This window comes from Gopherus flavomarginatus, chromosome 10 (genome assembly GCF_025201925.1).
Source record: "Gopherus flavomarginatus isolate rGopFla2 chromosome 10, rGopFla2.mat.asm, whole genome shotgun sequence".
In the NCBI taxonomy this organism is placed as follows: domain Eukaryota; kingdom Metazoa; phylum Chordata; order Testudines; family Testudinidae; genus Gopherus; species Gopherus flavomarginatus.
In genome coordinates this window covers 3,783,056-3,804,266 of record NC_066626.1, presented here as the reverse complement: position 1 = coordinate 3,804,266, position 21,211 = coordinate 3,783,056, and the positions used below count along the sequence as shown (strand labels likewise).

The 21,211-nt window shown below is 41.9% G+C and overlaps 1 protein-coding gene across 8 annotated transcripts in view; it reads left to right on the top strand.

Annotated features, from left to right (window-relative positions):
• HDAC4 (histone deacetylase 4) overlaps window positions 1-21,211 on the top strand; it is a 428,143-nt gene that overhangs the window by 14,779 nt on the left and 392,153 nt on the right. Inside the window, exon 1 of one of the 8 annotated variants that reach the window (XM_050969398.1) lies at window positions 16,314-16,336. The exons of the other annotated variants lie outside the window; for them this stretch is intronic. The gene's annotated coding sequence lies outside the window, so the exon portion shown is untranslated. Of the gene's footprint in view, window positions 1-16,313; window positions 16,337-21,211 lie in introns of those variants that run through there. 8 annotated transcript variants of the gene reach the window in all.

Here is a 21,211-nt window from a genome sequence, read left to right as displayed (position 1 = left end):
GAAATGGATCTTGGAAGTCATAACGTTGAGATGCTCCATACATTTTTACCTCCTTTCCCCTTCCCTCTTCTGAACATTTGTTGAGAGAGGAAATCGCCTCTAACATGGCCAAGAGAGGTGTGACCTTACCTGGATGTCTGTCAAACAAAGCCTTCTGGCTACTCCTCATCTACTTCCTTAAGATGCTGGTTGGGTTCTTTAGTTTAGGAGTAAGTCACCTTCAAGGTGTCATTCCTCAGTGGTTCCTGGGAGTAGAGACTGCTTGCTCTGTAGAAGTACAACAGGTATTGTTGAACAGCAGGACATAATCCATCCAAAATTCTTACCTTCCAAAGTGGAGATGATTCAACAATTGGTGTGAACAGCAGTATCTTCCACCTACTCATTCTTCCCTCTCCACTTTTCAAGGCTTCCTCCTGAAGTCAAGACAGGATTATCTTTCCATCAGAATCCACTTTGTGGCTATAATGGCCTTTCATTCCTTGAGGGATTCCCTATGTGAGTAGCCCTGCAATAATTAAATTTATTAAAGGATTGGGGAACCTTTTTTCCCTTGGGTAAGAGAACCACTCCTATTTGGGATCATATTCAGGTGTCTTTTATGAGACCTCCCTTTGAATCAGTGACTATTTGTTCCCTTCTTAACCTATCCATGAAGACTGTTGAAAAGTGGGGGAAATAGGAGCATTAATGACAGACCCATTCTTTATAGTATTTTTCAAAGATATTTTATTATGTCTGTGATCTAAATTTCTTCCTAAGGTATTGCCCAAGTTTCAGATTAACCAGGTCATCCATCTGTTCTTCCCAGCTCCCCCCATCCCCCAACCACTCCAGATCAGGAAGGATACTGTTTTACACAAACTTGATGTCAGGAGGGCATTGCCCTTCTATCTGGACACAACCAAGTCTTGTAGGAAGTCTCCTGGACCGTTCATGTCAATTGCTGACAGATCTAAAGGGTCTACAGTCTCCACACAAAGGCTCTCTAGATGGATTTCTGGATGTCATTTCCTTTTTTGAATCTGTTGATATACAGCCTCCTTCTAGGGTATTGGCCTAATCCACAAGGGCACTCTCTAACTCAGTGTCACTGCTCAAGAATGTTTCCATTGCTGAGGTCTGCAAGGCTGCAGTTTAGACTTCAATACACACCTTTTCCAAACAATGTGTGGTGGTCAATTTTTTCCAGATCGGATACTGCCCTTGGGAATGCAGTCTTGATTATAGTCCTGGATTCTGATCTGAAACTCCCCCTCCAGCTAGGAGTACTCCTTGGTAGTCATCTGAGGCACCAGTAGGGACATTTCAAAGAAGAAAGTTACTCATTTTGTGCAGTAACTGGAATTCTTTGAGATGGGTCCCCCGTGGGTGCTCCATTACCTTTCCTCCGTCCCCTCTGCTTTGGCGTTTCCTCTACGAGACTGTGCAGTGGGGAAGGTTTGCCCTCATACCCTGTCTTGCCTCTGTGTGGGGTACGAGGATGCATAGGGCACATGCATGAGCCGATGAGTAGTGCTACTGAAGATCTCCAATCAAAGGTGCATAGTGTGTGTGCACAGCTGAAGTGGAGCAGCCGTGGGGATGCACATCTTGGAGAACTCTAGTTACTGCACAGAATGAGTAACCTCTCCATTCTTATTAATTTCACAGTTCAGCTTCTGAAGATTGTGGCCGTGATAAAAGAATGCAGGTCTTCCCTTGCCTGTATATACACTCAGAGGAGCAAATGGTTTGAGTTCCTGGCCATGTCTACATCTAAAATTTTGCAGTGCTGGTTGTTACAGCTGTATTAGTACAGCTGTATAGGGCCAGCGCTGCAGAGTGGCCACACTTACAGCAACCAGCGCTGCAAGTGGTGTTAGATGTGGCCACACTGCAGCGCTGTTGGGCGGCTTCAAGGGGTTTTGGGGAAGGCGAGAGCAAACCGGGGAAGGAGACCAGCTTCGCCGCGGTTTGCTCTCGCGTTCCGCGAACCACCCTGCAAACCGCAGGGAAGGAGACCTGCTTGCTCGGGGGTTCGGCGAACGCGAGAGCAAACCGGGGAAGGAGACCAGCTTCGCCGCGGTTTGCTCTCGCGTTCCGCGAACCACCCTGCAAACCGCAGGGAAGGAGAGACCTGCTTGCTCGGGGGTTCGGCGAACGCGAGAGCAAACCGGGGAAGGAGACCAGCTTCGCTGCGGTTTGCTCTCGCGTTCCGCGAACCACCGTGCAAACCGCAGGGAAGGAGACCTGCTTGTTCGGGGAACGCGAGAGCAAACCGCAGCGAAGCTGGTCTCCTTCCCCGGTTTGCTCTCGCGTTCGCCGAACCCCCGAGCAAGCAGGTCTCTCCTTCCCTGCGGTTTGCAGGGTGGTTCGCGGAACGCGAGAGCAAACCGCGGCGAAGCTGGTCTCCTTCCCCGGTTTGCTCTCGCCTTCCCGGAACCACCCAGCAAACCTCAGGGAAGGAGACCTGCTTGCTCGGGGTTCGGGGAACGCGAGAGCAAGCCGGGGAAGGAGACCAGCTTGATTACCAGAGGCTTCCTCAGGTATGCTGGGATACCTGCTTATTCCACGGAGGTCAAGAAAAGCGCTGGTAAGTGACTATACTTGATTACCAGCGCTGGATCACCAGCGCTGGATCCTCTACACCCGAGACAAAACGGGAGTACGGCCAGCGCTGCAAACAGGGAGTTGCAGCGCTGGTGGTGCCCTGCAGATGTGTACACCTCCTAAGTTGCAGCGCTGTAACTCCCTCACCAGCGCTGCAACTTTCTGATGTAGACAAGCCCCCTGTCTTGGCTACTTATATTTCCTGAACAGCAACAGTGACTGGATTTTTGTGAACTTCGATTTCACTGCTGCTGTCAACCTGTCAGCAGCAGCAGTAAAAGGGACCTGACATCTTGCAAACTTCCATTTGTTGCCGCTGACACTGACCAGCAAGCCTCAGCCACTCAGGAATTGGCTTAGGACTTGGAGAAATGAATCCTGCAGAGTAGGCCCAATACTCAATCTTTTATTTAACTGTCTGTTAGTGCTTTGGTCAGTGGTCTGTGATGACTGTGAAAAGGGAAAGATTGGGTCTCTGCTTTTCAACTATAGTCAAGTGTTTGGAAGTCCTTTCTCCAGTGTAGGACTAGTACTCTGCCAGAAAAAAACCATGAGTTAGACTTCTTTCCAAATCCAGTGGATTGGAAGCAGAGTTTTTTGATAATGAAAGCTCTTCCTGCTGGTTGTTTACTGAACAGACATTGTCTCAGGGCCTCTGCCTCTGTGTTTTCCTCTTTTTGTTTGGAATAAGAGCTTTTTGCCCGTGGATTTTTTCCTCTAGGAATTTAGCTTCTGTTTTTCTCACCCACCTTCCCCCAGAATCTTGTATTTGAAATGGAATGCAAAGATTGGGGCAGATTCCTTTGGCACCAAACGATTTGTTCAACTCTTACCCACAGTCAGAGTTTCTCAGCAGCTTCTTATCTCTTCAGGATCACTTAGACAATGACAGAGCAGTTTTGAACTAATATGCATCTCACCAGAGCCTGCATAATGTCTCACAGCTTGCAGGCAAGTTCAGGAGAAGGGAGAAAAGTTTTTAGATGTTGAAAATGGACAATATAAGCAGAGATGGGCTGATGGCCTTGCTGGAGAAACTGCAATGCAGATTCAGTGGTAGAGATGCGATTTGGATCATTAAGTACTACCAAGGAGATGTGGGTGAACTGATCAGCATTACCGAGAATTGGGCTGGCCTGTTCCAGGAGGAGCAAGACCCAGTCCAGGGCTTCACCAATCAATAAAATGATACTAAACCCCATTTTGAACTGATCATTGAGATACATTGCAAGAGTGAACAAATGACGGAACTGGTTAAGAAAACCACAGCACTTTGGTGGTTCCCATCAAATCTTTCTGGCAACAGAACCTTTGGGCCAAGTTCTAAAGGTACCATGGCCGACTGTACTTCTGTACCAGAGGACTGGAGGATAACTAATGTGATGCCAATTTTTCAAAAGCCCCAAAGGCGATCCTGGCCATTACAGGCTAGTAAATCTAACTTTAGTACCTGTCAAATTTGTTGAAATTATAGTAAAGAACAGACTTATCAGACACAGAGATGACCATTATTTGTTGGGGAAGAGTTAACACACCTTTTGCAAAGGGAAATCATGCCTCACCAATCTCTTAGAATTCTTTGAGGGGGTCAACAAATGTAGGCAAGGGTGACCCAGTGGATACAGTGTATTTGGACTTTCAGAAGCCTTTGACAGGGTCCCTCACCAAAGGCTCTCAAGCAAAGTAAGCATTCATGGGGTAAGTAGTGGGGAGTCTGAGACATAAGTCCTTGTATCAGAGGCCTGGTGTGAGGCCTGAACTAAAGTAGTGGCCAAGCGTTGCTAATATAAAGCAAAGTTTAACAAGAGACAGGCTATGAACAGGCTAACTGAATCTGGCAAGAACAGGGCAGATATTGCAAACACACACACACACATTTCTGGAGAAGTGCTAGGTATAGGACATGCATACATAAATTTGAGAGAGGTGGTACCAGAACACCCCGATACCAAGTGAGTACAAACACATTCCCTAGAGATAACAGGAACACGTTGACCTCTCTTAAAGATAAGGTCAGGACAACAGCGTGATGGATAGAAATGGTTTGATGGAACCAACATGTACAAGGTAGATGGAGGGCTAACCATGTGAGCAGGACAGTATGTATCTTGTTTGTATTGGTGTATAAAAAGGAGTCTCAAAGAGCATCTTAGGCTAGCCTATGACTGAGCTGGTTTGTTGTGAGAGACATGCATGTGTTAGTGGTCCTGAAGAGTCTATGGGATACTAGGACCATGCTTCATTAACAATAAACCCTGATCGAGTTCCTTTGCTATTAACGAGATTGTGGTTATTGGGCAGTTCGATCAAGGTCTGCTGTGCCAACTATCTGCGCAGAGCTGGGACAGCAAACAGAGAACACACGCAACCAACATCTGGCAACAAGAGGGAAGGTCGCCTCATGGATTAGTAATTGGTTAAAAGACAGGAAACAAAGGGTAGGAATAAATGGTCATTTTTCACAATGGAGAGAGGTATATAGTGTGCTGTTCAACATATTCATACATGATCTGGAAAAGGGGGTAAAAAGTGAGGTGGCAAAGTTTGCAGATGATACAAAATTACTCAAGATAGTTAAGTCCAAAGCAGATTGAAGGGTTGCAAAGGGATCTCTCAAAACTGGGTGACTGGGCAACCAAATGTCATATGAACTGCAATGTTGATCAGTGCAAAGTAGTGCACATTGGAAAACATGATCCCAACTATACATACAAAATTAGGAGATCTAAATTAGCTGTTACCACTCAAGAAAGAGAAATTGGAATAATTGTGGATTGTTCTCTGAAAACGTGCTCAGTGTGACACTGCAGTCAAAAAAGTGAACGAAACGTTAGGTACCATTAGAATAGGGCTAGATAAGAGAAAATGTCAATGCAATTATATAAATCTGTGGTATGCTCATGCCTTGAATACTGCATGCAGTTCTGGTCACTGTATCTCAAAAAAGATATATTAGGATTGGAAAAGGTACAAAGAAGGGCAATAAAAATGATTAAAGGTCTAGAACAGCTTCCATCTGAGAGATGAAAAAGAGTGGGACTTTTCAGCTTAGAAAAGAGATGAAAGGGGGATATGATAGAGGTCTTTAACATTGGAAAAAGTGAATAAGGAAGTGTTGTTTACTCCTTCACACAGCACAAAAATCAGGGGAAACCCAGTGAAATTAATAGGCAACAGGTTTAAAACAAACAGAAGAAAGTATGCGTTCTGTGAAGTAGTCAACCTGTGGAACTGGGTGCCTGGGGATGTTGTGGATGCCAAAAGTGTAACTGGCTTAAAAAAAGAACTAGATAAGTGCATGGAGGCTAGGTCCATTGATAGCTATTAACATGAGATGGTTCTGGATGCAACTCCATGCTCTGGGTGTCCCTAGTCTCTGATTGCCAGAAGCTGGGAGTGGACAACTGGGGATGGATCACTCAGTAAATTGTCTTGTTCTGTTTATTTCCTCTGAAGCACCTGGTATTGGTCACTGTCGGATACTGGGCTAGGTGGACCTTTGGGCTGACCCAGTATGGCCGTTCCTACACTCTTGATGGTTACAGTGGCTGACAGGATCTGAGAGTGGAGGGAAGCATTATCCAGATTCAACTGAGCAACTTGACCCCGAAGGCTTGGATCAACTCTGTCATCATCAATGATCGTCATTCCAGGGACCTCCATCTCAGTTGCTGGCGCCAGTCACATAAGTGGTCAGTCTGCTCGGCTAGTCAAAAAGTGAGAAGTAGATGAAGTTGAAGCAACAGTGGTCCGGCTGGGGACTGGAGCCAGGGATCAGAGAAGGAATCAAGAACCAAGAGCAGGAATGAGACAGGCACTGGCTGGGGCTGGAGCAGGAGCAGTCTTTCAGAACCACTAAGCGATAGGGGATACTTCTGGCGAGGTAGCAACATTGAACAACCTAGAATGGCTGTTCTTATGGGGATCCTATATCCCTGGACTTGGGGACATCGGGTTAAATCTTCACCTGAAGATTGGTCTGGTTGTTTATCTGAGGGCTGTCTGTCAGTCAGACTCGGGTATGCTCAGAAGCATTTATCAGGCTCAGAGATGACTCATTACGTATGGCCTGGTGATTGAAAGCTTTCTTAAGCATGCATGTGCAGTGTTGCTTGAGATGGGACAAGGTTTTTCTTTTTATATATCGTTTTAGGGCAACACTGATGGTAGGCACGTTTTCCTCTGCACTTAATACCTGTGTAAAGTCATTTATCAGTTTGTGTTTTTACCATAGTGGCCAATCTCTTTTCATCATCAAACAGCTGTGCAGAGTCACAGCCTTTAAATATATAAATGGTGGTTTGCTGTCACTGGTGAATCTGATGTTCAGTGGCAGATTTAAATATATGGATTTTGTTTTGTGCCACAAAACTTGAGGAAAACAAGCCCATACACTTCTGAAACAAAACAAACTCCAGCACTTGGTGTGAATGTCCCAAGTAAAGATGCTTCTAGCCACATCAGGCTATTCTGTACTGGCTGGAAGGTGGACTGGAGGGGCAGGGGGGGAGAATCAGGGACAATAACAGTGAATATTCAAGAGCAGGCAGTAGTAGTAGAGCACTAGGTTGGGCCTTTCTGCATGACTGGATCTAGGCTTCATCCTACATGGCCATTGTCCATAATGTTGTTGTAGTATTAAAATGTTGTTTAATTTGAAATTACTGCATAGTCTCATTTCTGACTGAATCTCAGACTGGTGGTGGCAGTGGCATATTAGTTTATAATAAGGGCAGAACTAAACACACAAGATCAGGTACATTGAAAACAAAGTGGAAATACCCTGGCACAATAGACCAAAATGGAAAACTTAGAAGTTGCCTAAGAAATCATTATAGTTGAATCTCAGTAATAGTGATTAAACGTAATTGAATTCCTAGGGAGAAAAAGTGCAAAAAATATGCAGGAGGATTATTTTTGAGGAGAAAATAAGTCAAAAGGAAACTAAAATCCTTGCATGAGTAATAGACTTTTTATAAGTGCCATAAAACTCACAAGGCATACACACACCTACATGAACAAGGAAGCAGGAAGGCAGGAAATTGAGCTGGTAGCAGTTAGATATATAATACAAGACTCCTGACACCAAATCCCCTGGTACAACCACTAGATCAGTGGTTCTCAATCAGGAGTACATGTGCCCCTAGGAGTAGACAGAAGTGTTCCGGTGGTACATCAACTCATATAGATATTTGCCTAGTTTTACAACAGGCTACGTAAAAAGCACTAGTGAAGCCAGTACAGACTAAAATTTCATGGAGACAATGACTTGTTTATAGGGCTCTATATATTATACACTGAAATGTAAGTACAATATTTCTATTCCAATTTTATTGTATAATTATATGGTAAAATGATAAAATAAGCAATGTTTCAGTAATAGTGTACTGTGACACTTTTTTGTACTTGATTGATTTTTTTTTTTTTTTGGTAAGCAAGTAGCTTTTAAGTGAGGTGAAACTTGGGGTTACGTAATGCAAATCAGATTCCTGAAAGGAGTATAGTAGTCAGGAAGAGTTGAGAGCCACTGCATTAGATTGTACTCACTCCACGTATTCAGTATTTGAAATCAAGTTCCAGTCCACTCTTACATAGGTAAGCACAAAGACAATACTGGGTGTATATTAATGATACATTTAACCATCTATTTAGAAAATGGCGGTAGAAACAAAATTATTTGAGATTTATCTGAAGTACTGTATATACTTGTTCATTAGCCCATTTGTTTATAAGCTGACCCCCCTTTCCCTCCAATGGATAGGTAAAAATAGCAAAAACTGTATGACCCTTTCATAAGCCAATCCTATATTTCAGGGGTTGGAAATGTTGGCTCCCGGCCTGTCAGCGTAAGCTGCTGGCAGGTCGGGATGTTTTGTTTACCCGGAGCATCTGCGGGCATGGAGCCCCTCAGCTCCTTGTGGCCGCGGTTCACCATTCCCAGCCAATGGAAGCTGTAGGAAGTGGCAGACGCTCCAGGTAAACAAAATGGCAATGTATTAGATATTCAATTCAATTATTCCATAGAGCAGGGGTCGGCAACCTTTCAGAAGTGGTATGCCAAGTCTTAATTTGTTTGCGGTAATTTAAGGTTTTGCGCGCCAGTAATAAATTTTACATTTACAGGAGCCAGTGGATGGAACCCCAGACAGGCAGCAGGCTGAGCAGGCCGGTGGATGGGACCCCAGGCCAGCAGCAGGCTGAGCGGCTCAGCCCACTGCTGCCCTGGGGTTCCGTCCAGCCAGGCCAGTAGTGGGCTGAGTGGGGCCAGCGGCGGGGACACCAGGCTGGCAGCAGTATGCCACAGTAATTGCTGACCCCCGCCATAGAGTTTAAAATCAAATTTTGGTGTAGACCTGTTTATAAGCTTTGATGCGTCACGTTTTTACCAAAAAAAATTCGGCTTATGAATGAGTATATACAGTGTGTGCCATAGAATCATAGGTTTCCAGGCCAGAAAGGATCACGTTAATCATCTAGTCTGACTTCTGTATACCACAGGCCATAGAATCTTTTAGAAAAACATTCAATTTTGATTTTAAAATTCAGAGATGGAGAATCCACCACAAACCTTGGTAAATTGTTCCAATAGTTAATTATTCTCACCATTAAAAATGTACACCTTATTTCCAGCTGAATTTGTCTAGCTTCTGCTTCCTAGCATTGGATGAAGGATACTTTTTTGCTACTAGATTGAAGAGCCCATTATTAAATGTTTGTTCCCCACGTGGGTACTAATAAACTGGAATCAAGTCACCCCTTAACCTTTCTTTGTTAAGCTAGGTACATTGAGCTCCTTGAGTCTATCACTATAAAACAAGTTCTTTAAACTTTTAATCATTCTTGTGGCTCTTTTCTGAACTGTCTCCAATTTATTCAACATCCTTCTTGAATTCTGGACCCAGGATTCCAGTAGTGGTCACGCCAATGTCAAATACAGAGTTAATTTTAACTTCTAATCCTACTCAAGATTCCCCTGTTAATGCAACCAAAGATCAGACTAACAATTTTGGCCACAACATTGCACTGAGAGCTCATGTACAGCTGATTGTCCACAATGACCCCAAATCTTTTTTTATAATCTCTGCTTCCCAGGATAGCCCTCCATCCTGCAAGTATGGTTTTGTTCCTAGATGTATACATTTACATTTAGCATATGAAATGCATATTGATTGCTTGCACTTAGCTTACCAATAGATCCCGATTTCTCTGTATCAGTGACTTGTCATTATTTACTACTCCAATTTTTGTCCTCTGCAAACTTTATCAGTGACTTTTTCTTCCAGGTAACTGATAAAAATGTTAAATAGCATGGGGCCAAGAAACAATCCTTGCCAAGACCCCACTAGAAACACACCCATTGGATGATGATTCCCTGATTATTTACACTTTGAGACCTGTTACATCTCTACCCCAATATAATGTGACCTGATATAACATGAATTCAGGTATAATGCGGTAAGGGGGGGCTGCACCCTCCGGCAGATCAAAGAAAGTTCAATATAACCCGGTTTCACTTGTAACACGATAAGATTTTTTGGCTCCCAAGGACAGCATTGTATTGGGGTACAGGTGTAGTTAGCAAGCTTTTAATCCATTTAATGTGTCATCTTAATTTTTTGTTTCTAATTTTTTTAATCAAAATGTTGTTGGGTACCAAGTCAAATGCCTTACAGAAGACTAAATACATTACATCAGTACTATTACCTTTTTCAGCCAACCTTGTAATCTCATCAAAAGAAGATACCAAGTTTGACAGGATCTGTTTTCCATAAACTCATGTAGATTGATTTATTAATAAAGAGTGTAAGGAGGGTAATATAGATTATGAATCCACAAAAGGAAGAAGTGTTAGAATTTATAGCATTTCCATCTAGCAATGGATCAATACCATGAGTAGGATTCTTTTTGTTCCTAATATTTCTGCTGGCCATGTGTCCCTTTGCTTCCCTTAATTTTCTACAGCTCCTAGTTTCTATTCACTACTATCAACTTTCCTTTTCTTCCATTTGTTATATATAAAATAAATATATTTTTTTATAGCTGCCTTCACTTTCCATCTAAAGCAGGATTATTTTTTAACTAGTATGGCCTTCTTCCTCAACTGTGGAATTTTGGCTTTTGAGGCATTTAGTATAGTGTTCTTGTATATCTCCCAACAATCATTGACATTTTTCTGATTTTAAATTTTTCCTTCCAGCTGATTTGGCTCATGATTGTTTTCAGCTTTGTGAAATTGACCCTTTTATTCCACTAAGTAATATATATCACTGGTCTGGGCTTCATTCTGTTGGCATGTAAATGTGATCAAGTCACAATCACTTGTACCTAAGCTAGAATTAACTTTTTAGTTATGGGATCAGTTCCTCTTTATCTGTCAAGACAAGATCTGATATATAATTCCCCTGTGTTGGATGCAGTGCTTTCTGAGAGCTTTTGTGTAAGCGTTTGACTGCATGGGGACTGTCGTACCATCTTAATGAGAGATAGTGTAGTACAGTTGGACACTACTTTCAATTCTTGGATCATGTATAATACTCTCCACATCTTTCTTCATTCTAGACAAAAGAACTGGCTTAGAAAGGCTGCTAAAAGGAACCCCAGGGAGCAATGGATCCGAGGAACCACAATTTGTGCATCTTTTTTGGCAACTCAATCAAATGTGTTTTTGAAAGGGCTATTGCAGGGGTTGGCAACCTCTGGCACGCCGCTCGCCACGGTAGGCTCCGTGGTGGGCCAGGCTAGTTTGTTTACCTGCCGTGTTGACAGGTTCGGCTGATTGTGGCTTCAATTGGCCACAGTTCACCGTCTCAGGCCAATGGGGGTGGTGAGAAGCCGCGGCCAGCACATCCCTCGCCCATGCCGCTTCCTGCCGCCCCTGTTGGCCTGGGATGGTGAACTGCGGCCTGTGGGAGCCGCGATCGGCCGAACCTGCCGAAACGGCAGGTAAATAAACTGGCCTGGCCCACCAGGGTGCTTTCCCTGGCTAGCCACGTGCCAGAGGTTGCCGACCCCTGGGCTATTGGATTTGAGTGCACTGACCCTGGTCAGGGAGGACAACCTCAGAAGGGCTAATTCAGCGTAGCTCTGGAACAGAAAAATCTAGTGTCTGCATTCTTCAGAGCAGTGAGTGATTTTTAAAATTAAGGAGGGGGCCTTTAAAGAGGAGTGACTTGAGGCTATACACACACTTCTCAAAAGTGACTGATTTTTTTACATTCTTTGAGAGATGAGCTCTCTGCTCATGAAGATCAGTTCTAAGTTTTTAGTGCATATTAGATAAACTCCCTACATAATTGTACTGTTTTTTCCCCTTTTTGTTACTATAAGTACCAAAGTTGCTGAGTAATGGGTAATTTTTAATGTCTGCACTTCCAAGTACTCAAACTCTTTCAAGAGCTTGGGATTTTAAAGTATATTAAAGACTGATGGGGCCTGTGTTCCCAGTATTGCAACATAAGGTGTTATTTCTCTGTTCCAGACTGTAAATATTTATCTCTGCTCAAAGTAGAGCAGCTACTACTGAGGACTGAGCTGGCATACTTAAAGGTTTTCCTTAAGGAATTTGTTTCCTTTTATTTACAGTGTTATCATATATTTAAATTCCAGTGCCCTCATGTGCAGCGCAGAGGCTTATTCTTAATACTGGCAAAGAAAACCCAGATTCTGAAACACTCTCTAAATACAGATAATTGTAATTTTCTGAGCATATGCTGTGACCAGTGTGTAGGTGTGAAATTCCAGCAAATCAAGGAAATGATACCAATATTTTAATGTGGATTCAAGAGAACCATTGATGGAGAAGCAGTGATTGCAGGCCATGTCAGCTGGGGATCTCTACAGCAGTTATTGAAGGGCAAACTCGGAGTGGGGGAGATTGTAAGAGATCCTACAGGAATAACTTAAATCCTCCTGAGTCAAGAATCAGGTACCTATTTACCTTTCCTCTTTTTTTGCCTGAGGGGTCTCCTCCTTGCAGGGTGTGGGGCAGCATTTCAGAATACCCCTTTGTTATAGCAGCCCTCTTTTCAGAGCTTATCAGTGCTGTTTAACTGAACCAGTAATTGAAAAATCTATTATTAAAATTAGTTTTTGTCATGTTAGTTGGAGAGATCTGGAAACATATTTTTCTCTACACAGCACTTTTGGAATCCTCGCTTCCACTTAAGGCTTGTTTCTCAAGAAACACAAATTGCCTTCAATCTTTGTAGCAGTTTACCTTTTGCAGTAACATGAAGGGCATTTAAAAATCTTGTCTGGGAATTGGGTGACTTTAGCCTGGCTACAGTTCTTTTGTCTTCACAATTTGTATATAAATGTTGTTGTTTCTGAAGCATGCCAGACCAAAGTCCCCTAGATGCAAAACAAGCGCACAGTAGTCAGCAGTGCTGCAAGCTTCAGCGCTTTCCACTGCTGTAGGGCCTCAGCTCTTATGTATTGATATTACTCTTGGGGTAAGAGGATAGTTAATTTTCCAAGCACATTCAATCCTTGGCCTCTCTGCCCATCAAATGTGCCAGTAGTGCTGGTTTTAGTGATGTGCATGCATGCTTGTCCACTAGGGAATGGACTAATCAGTTAATTGAGTGAATAGAAATCAGGTAGCAAGTACTTCAGGTCATATCTGATCTAGTTTCCATTCAAGCCATTGTTTCCAGAGTCATCCTGTGTGTGCCAGCACAAGATGGCTCAAATCTTGTATCCAAAAGGAATTCTAGAACTTGTCCTTCAGTTAAACCTATCAAGTGCTTTGATTCAAAGGTGCTATATAAGTAAAATGAAGTACAATATCCTCAATTTCCTCGGGTCTTTAGTATTCGTGTATACTATTTTTGTATTCTTCATTAGATGTTTACACTCCCCCTCCCCAAAAAAAAGGAAGAAAAAAAAACAGAAACCCAAGGACAGATGTTCTTTTGAAGGTGGCTTTTGGGTATGTATTGCCTTCTCTGAAAGGCTAACTTTAAGTAAATAATAAAACGAGCCATTTAAATTGTAATTCTAATCTTACAATCGTCTTCCATTTGTGGGACACAATTTCTTGCAATGGTATCAGTGTTCTTTAGCAAAAAAGCATTTTCCTCAGTCATGGTGGGGACACCTCTTTTTTACATTGTACAGTTCATCTTTTGGCGCTGTCATTGATGACTTCAAGTCTGTATAGATCGCTTTATAATTTTGATATCCACAGAGCAATTAATTTAAGTTATTGCTCTTGCTATTCCTCTGTTTTGAAACCAGGGGATGGTCTCTGGGGAAAAACCTCAATGTGACCTCCTCATTTCTTAATGGCTGAATAGTTGTCAAGAAGAATAAGAAATTATCAGTACTGAACTTTCATTGGTCGCCACTCCTCTGCTTTATTTGTACATGACTGCAAGGAATTATTCAGCAGACATTTTTCTGATCAACATTTCTTGGGAGCATTTGTTGTGGTGGTGAGCACACCATAGCAGTGCAGTCCCCTTTAACTATAGAAAGGAAGCAAAGTCTGTGACAGCATTTTTAAAAATGCTTCAAACTCAAAAATGAGTGAATTTTCCTCCCCCTCCGGCCCGCCCCCAAGTGGAATTTCCATTTGTTATGGTGGGAGTCACCAGATGGTGCTGTTACGTATCATTTTACAAGTTCTCTCTCAACGTGCAAGCAGTGGACAGACTTTGGGAGAAAGTATCATATTGTTAGTTTTGTGACACAGGTTATTTGGGGGAAGCTGTTTGCCATAACTTTTCTAACCAGGCATTGGTATTTTGGACTGAGATTTTTGCAAAAGGGATTTGCTTGTATGCTGTCTGATCGCACTTATTCAGGAACTGGTGTACATAGTGAAGTCCACATTACTGACTTCTCATCCAGTGGGGAACCAACCTGTAAGGCTCAAACATCTGCTACTACTTTGCAGAGGGGTGATACTACTTCTCTGTATATATGGTTCTAGTGATACACTAGTCCAAGATCTTACTTGGACTTCTGGACTACTATGAAGTATTGCCATATTAAAAATATGTAACTGCTAATGTTCTGGGAGCTGCACTAATAAGATGGTGAAAAATGGAGAGGGTGCTAATATCTTCCAGTTATTCCTCTGTAGTGTCCTAGCAGTTCTGTTTTGGACGTTGCTTACATCAAAATTGAAAACGTGTGCGCGCACATTTCCTGTGCAGTTGAAAGTGGATTTTCATTTTAATGTTGAAAGTCTAGTATTTGAGGGGATGTAATCTTAATAATTACCAAGGTGCATATTGTACCTTCCTGTGAAATCAAATACTGTTTATGCACTTGGTCACAATAGCCAATACTGAGATAGGTTAGCTCATGAGATATAAGAACTGAGCACGTAATAGTGCTTCAGTTCTGGCAGGTGTATTTTCATACTATCATATTGTGCTCTTATAATATTTGAATACAGATGGTTTTGTTACACTGTGCTCATCTGATGGGGAATAGTATGTAGTACTGGTAAATAGTAAATTGGAGCAATGAAAACTTCATACCATTTTAAAATGTGACTCATAAATACTTGACTATACTTTGAATTGAGGCAATCTGTTGAGAGTAGAGAACTATTTGCTCAGGAGTGAGAAGTAAATATGATGCTTCACTTTGACCAAGATGGATTTAGTTCCACACTGCAGTTTGATAACTTGCTTACATGCCATAATAATTTTTAAACCGCTAAAATATACTAGCTTCTTGTAGGGTTGAGAGAGATGACCTATGTTTTCACTCGCTGTTATGCACACGTACTAATTATACTACCTCTGCCCCTTTTCATTTCTGTCCCTCATCTCCATTTCATAACAGAAAAGTCTTCATATTTTTAGAATCAACATCTTTTTAGCCTGAGCATGCTTTGAATGCAGATGTGTTTAGAGGGAGAGAGAAGCATATTTGTGTTGTGGTTACTGCATAATAAGGATATTGCTAAAGTGTAAATTTCATTTTAAGAATATACTGAGATGAACTCCCAAGGAGTCATTTGTCTTCTGTGCTGTAGCACAACTAGCGATACATTTTCATTGTGACGTTGTAGAAAGGCATCCTAGTGTAAGCAATAGTTGTTAATCTCAATTTCTAGGCTATGTTCCCTTCATCATAATGTTACATATTAATCATATTGTGTTCATGGTGACAGCAATAAGTCTCCAGATTATCATAAAAACTAAGATTTTGAAAGTACTTTGTATCCCTATCCAACCCCTTTCTTCAGAGTAGAACAAATTGTTTCATAAAGCAAAGGGTTTTCTGTTTTGCAGCTTCTTGGAAACTCTAACATTAGATTTAGTAGCTAATGGCTGTGGAACATGAAATCCAAGCTGTTCCTTCTGGCTTATCACCCGAAAAGATTACGTCCTTTGGGTCTTCATGCTAATCTGGAACATACAAAGGTGTCTGCAAATAATGCAGCAAAAGAATATACGAACAGAACACTAATATATGACTTTATAGATAGTTTGGTATACTGCAACAGGTAGCAGTGAAAAGGAACATGAGGCTTAAACTGCTGTGACACTCTACTTCTAGCCTCCAGGAAGGAAAATTCAGTTTAAGAAGTGTCTGTATGTACACAGTTAACTAGTATGAAAATCTATAAATGTAGCTGTGTACAGCTTAATGTACAACCCCTTGATGGGGGTGGGATGGATCAGGGAAACTTATTGAAGTCGCATGTCTAAGCTAGAGCTTTAATCCTCCTTGTAGGTGGTGATTGAAGTTTGTCAGATGTTGGGTGATAAGTGAATTAAAGGTAAGCAGTATCTTAAAATCTAGTCAATTAAAAAAAGGTAAAAATAGCTTCAAGTAATATACCTTTCCCTGAATTTTGCTCCCAGTTTTTATGGTTTTACAATCCAATTTTCTATTTTTTTTTTTTTTTTAATTTCCTATCCCAGTTCTTGAGTGAAAGACCCACATAAACAGGGGAACCTGCCTATACAAAGTGCAGTCAAATGCACAGAGTAAACAGAGAAATATTTTCTATACTTCCAGTTAAATAGTAATCTTGGTGTTACTTGTAATACCTCCAATGTAAAATTGTTCAGAGTTTGATGGTATCCCTTTTAAAGGTGACCTGCAAAGGCCTCTTCAAAAACTAAAAGAAAACGTGTTCACTTTTTTGATGATAGATAAATAGGCAGGGCCTAAATGGGTGTTTGAGGTGTGCTGTTTGCTGGTATTTCTAATGGTTAACAGTGTAAATTCTGCTCTTCCCAGACATTTTTTTGCTAGGCTATTCAGTGTGTATTTTGAGCTCTTGCACCTTAACTGAAGGAGTGGCAGTGGTAAAGATTCAACAGTCATCTTTTTTCCAAAATGTTGATTAGGCACTGAAGTAAAATAAGTGGTGGTAACAGTTTAATATTCAGATCAAAATCCCTGGCCTTCCTTTTGCTTGGCTTTAGCTCTCTATTGCTGAAATGTCATGAATAGGATCCTTACCAAATTCATGGTCCATCTTGGTCAATTTCACGGTCCTAGGATTTAAAAAAAAATAAATTTCATTACTTTAGATATTTGTCTGAATTTTTACCATGTTGTAACTGTAGGGGTCCTGATCCAAAAGGGGACGGGAGTGTGTGTGTGCGCGTGGGGGGAGGGGAGCACGGGTTTGCAGTATTGCCAGCCTTGCTTCTGTGCTGCCTTCAGAGCTGGGTGGCCAGAGAGAAGCAGCTGCTGGCCGGGCGACCAGCTCTTAAGGCAGCGCCGCCACCAGCAGCAGTGCAGAAGTAAGAATGACATGGTATGGTATTGCCACCCTTCTTCTGCACTGCTGCTGGTGGGGTGCTGCCATCAGAGCTGGATGCTTGGCCAGCAGCTGCCACTCTCCAGCTACCCAGCTCTGAAGGCAGTGCAGAATTAAGGGTGGCAATACCGCAACCTCCCTACAAAAACATTACGACCCCTCCATTACCCTCTTTTGGGTCAGGGCACTCAATTTGGAAAACTCTGATCTCGCTCATGAAATCTGTATAGTATAGAGTAAAAACACACAAGACCAGATTTCATGCAGGAGACCAGATTTCATGGTCCGTGACACATTTTTCACGGCCGTGAATTTGGTAGTCATGAATTCACTAAATTTAGCCCAGAAGACACTTTCATAGCTAGATAGAATTTGAATGTTTCAAGTTATTTTACATTAGAAATTCAAGCTTTCCCTCTTAAGGAAGCAAAGAACACAAGCCAACTTCCCTCACCCCTCCCCTTAGCAGGTTACCTTTTAATATTCTTGGTTCAGTTTCTAGTGGACACATGGATCTATCCACTTGTCTGCTTAATTTTTTTTTCTGTGATGATGAGTGTGGTATATTACAATTAGCAGCCTCAGCAGGTAGGCCAGGAATTGAATTGTGTAGAGACAGAACTATCCTTCATCCCTGGAGTTGGTCTCTGTAGGTGCTGCTTAAGGCACATTAGTACTGTAGTATGGGAATCTTACATTGTCTTGGTTCAGTAAAGCCATGGATTTGCAAAGACGATGCTCTAGATAATCCCTATGAAAAATCAGCTAGAAAGGGAGTAGGTTTATGTAAGAATAAAGCTGAAATAACAGTATACATGTTGTAGAAAGTCCCAGTCTAACCACTATTGAAATTTCAGGCTTAATCAGTGTGAACTGGCTTCTTAAATTCCCATTTCATTAGCTTTAACTTTGCCCATGTGACTTACATACTTCAGCTTTGCCATTTTGATGTGGACATGCAACTGCATCAGACATTTTTCATGCACTGATGTTGAGAGGAGTTGTACTATATTGATTTTTGCTGTGAAAGGAAAGCTGTAGTTTTATTCAGTGCTGCATTCTGTAAATGGATGACATACTTCCTGTTGACAAGTTAAAAAGACTTCAATCAAGATTTTTTTTTTGAATTTTGTTAGCGACTCCCTTATTGTAAAACCTGTCTTTACAAAAGGAAGTCCAAACATACCATAATTATAATTGTATATCGGCATTTCTCTGTTCTAGAGGCTGTCAGAGAATAAAAACAACATAAGCAAAATGGGGATAATTGTTACGGTGGTACCCAAAAGTTACAATCAGTTGTCACTCCATTGTGTAGACATTGTCCCTACCCCAAAGCCCCTTGTCAAATTATCATTTATCACTGGTGTTTGGGTTAGCAAAGGTAAGAGACAGTGCGATAGTTACAAATGATAGGTAGGAGGGAGGATGTGTGTCCCATTATGAAGATTATATGGGGAAGTGTGTACAACTTAACGTTTACAATAGTTCAGACTTCTTCAAAATATGGTTTGGTAGAGAATCTTTCCAATTCCTTTGTGCCTTTAACATTTACCCTCTGCCCCTGCAGAGGGTGATCCTGGGCGTGGTACCTGCTCTTAAATATAGATTGTCAATTACTCTTCTATTTAGCATTAAATTATATTTTGTAAAAATACACATTAGCCCCCAGCTCCTTCAAGACAGTGATGTCCCCCCGGGGGATGCCTGCACATTGAGTGATTGGGTCATGGGGTACCAAGTGTTCTCTACCCCCGCTGCTTCTGTCCATGGCAATAGGTGTGGGTGTTTGGAGATGCAAGAGGGCCAAAAAGGAATCAATCTATAGAGCATATTTTCCTTTGTTACACTGGCAAAGTGCTCTGGAGGTGTCAGGTCTTTCCCACACCCAAGTCAATTTTCCAATCCATGGAACAGCTTGGAGTCCAGAACTGTTGACAAGAGGGCATCTGGGGCTGTCATGGGTCAATTCTTGGGTGTGTTTAACTCTTCCCAGATATTGTGAAATGTATTTGCAGTGTCTCCTGATTTATTGCTTGGTGGAAACGATGGTGTTTCTAAACATGAGGCCTCATGCCTAGCTATCTTTGGTCTGGCCTACACTAGGAATTTACTATATAGCTACATCTCTCAAGGGTGCGAAAAATCCAACCACTTGTGAGATGCAGCTGTACCACCAATCTAACTCCTGGTGTAGACCAGCTCTTGGTCAATGGAAGAAGTCTTCTGTTGACCTGAATACCTTCTTGAGGAGATGGATTATGTACTCTAGAGAGAAGTCTTCCCATTGGCATAGGTAGCGTCTACACTGAAGCACTACTGCAGCTGCAGTGCTGTGGTCAGCTGCACCCCTTTAGTGTTTTTAGTGTAGACAAGCCCTCAGCCTCCCTTTTTAGCTCTGTGTTTTTTCTGTGTTGTGCCTCTTTTCCTTCACTCGCTCTGTCTCCTTCTATCTCACCCCCCTCCCCTGCAGCACAGGATTTCTGAGGCCAGTTCCAGGACATTCACAATAGAATTTGGAATTTGTTCTGTGAGGTCTGCCAGAGATCAGTGGCATCTAGGATGTTTTGATCTGGAGTCAGTTGCTGGGATTTCAGGTATTGTCAGGGTGTGGGGTAATAGGGTGTGGTCAGATTTGGCCACATGTTATCATTTTAGAGCTCTGTAATCACCCAGATATTGTAACTAGGAGCGGTGTAGTGGCCTAGAATGCTTGGGATTTCACAAAATTAGTTTTAGCTTTTCCTTCAGGCACCAGTCAGATTTTTAGTAACTGAGGCAGCTTCTGACACTTCCATGACCATCAACAGGATATAGGAGGTTACCCCCCTCGTGCCCTCTTATGGCTCTATTAGACTTCTGGATTCTGATCAAAAATAGTTGTCTGTCTTCATTTTGGTCAAAGGCTTCTGGATCATCACTTTACTGCAGGCAGTGTTTATGTTCTGGAAATCAACACATTAACTTTACAAAGCCAGTTAAATACACTTTTCTCAAATATAGAAATAATAATAAAAAAAGTTTTTTGACTTTGATGTCTTGGCTTCCTTGAATGAGAATGACTTATGCTGTACGCTGACTTGATTCTCTTCATCCATATAAACATATATGCTGATCTTTCTGTAAGGCTTTAGCAAGAATCTTGTAACGCTTGTGCTGTAACAAAATATACAACTTTTGAATTGTTGAAGTTGTATAAGACTTTTTTTTCAAAATAAGTGAAAATGCATTATGATTACTTACAGATGGAAGACTAGAACCTACATACAGGAAACATAAAATGCATATTTTTTTGTCTTTGCCAGAAAACTGATGTGAGAAAATGCCTATAATAAACAAACACTTAGTCCACAAATAATCCAGGGTAGCCAGACTAATGAAGGATGTCATACACATACAAAGGCCTTTATTAGGCTTAAACATGCATTAATGCGCCGCCCTCCCCTCCCCCCCAAATAAATATGAGGATCCAAATTCCTGGCAACTTTTTTCTCTTTAGGAACGGTTTTTCAAACCCAAATCTCTCCAGTTAAGAGACAGCGAAACTGTTAATATTTTTCCATTAGGCATAATTTAAACCTTTCCCATGTTGTTGTATTTACCAGTCTCTTGTCTACCCAAGACTTTCGGTATTCTCCGTTGTAGCTACCACTGTTGCAGCTCTGCTCATGGTGGGAGTTCTAGTTGCAGACAAGACACAGGCTAGTGCTGGTGGTTTAGCCACTGTTGTCCAGACCTGCTAAGACAATTAAAATGCTGGCAGCTTGTCTCCACTAGTGGATGGTCGTTTTTCCCATAGCTGCTACTGCTGGTGTAGCTGCATTGGTGGAAGTTTTCCCCTAGTGGTGTGGAGGATGAGGCTAGGGTGTGGAAAAGCAG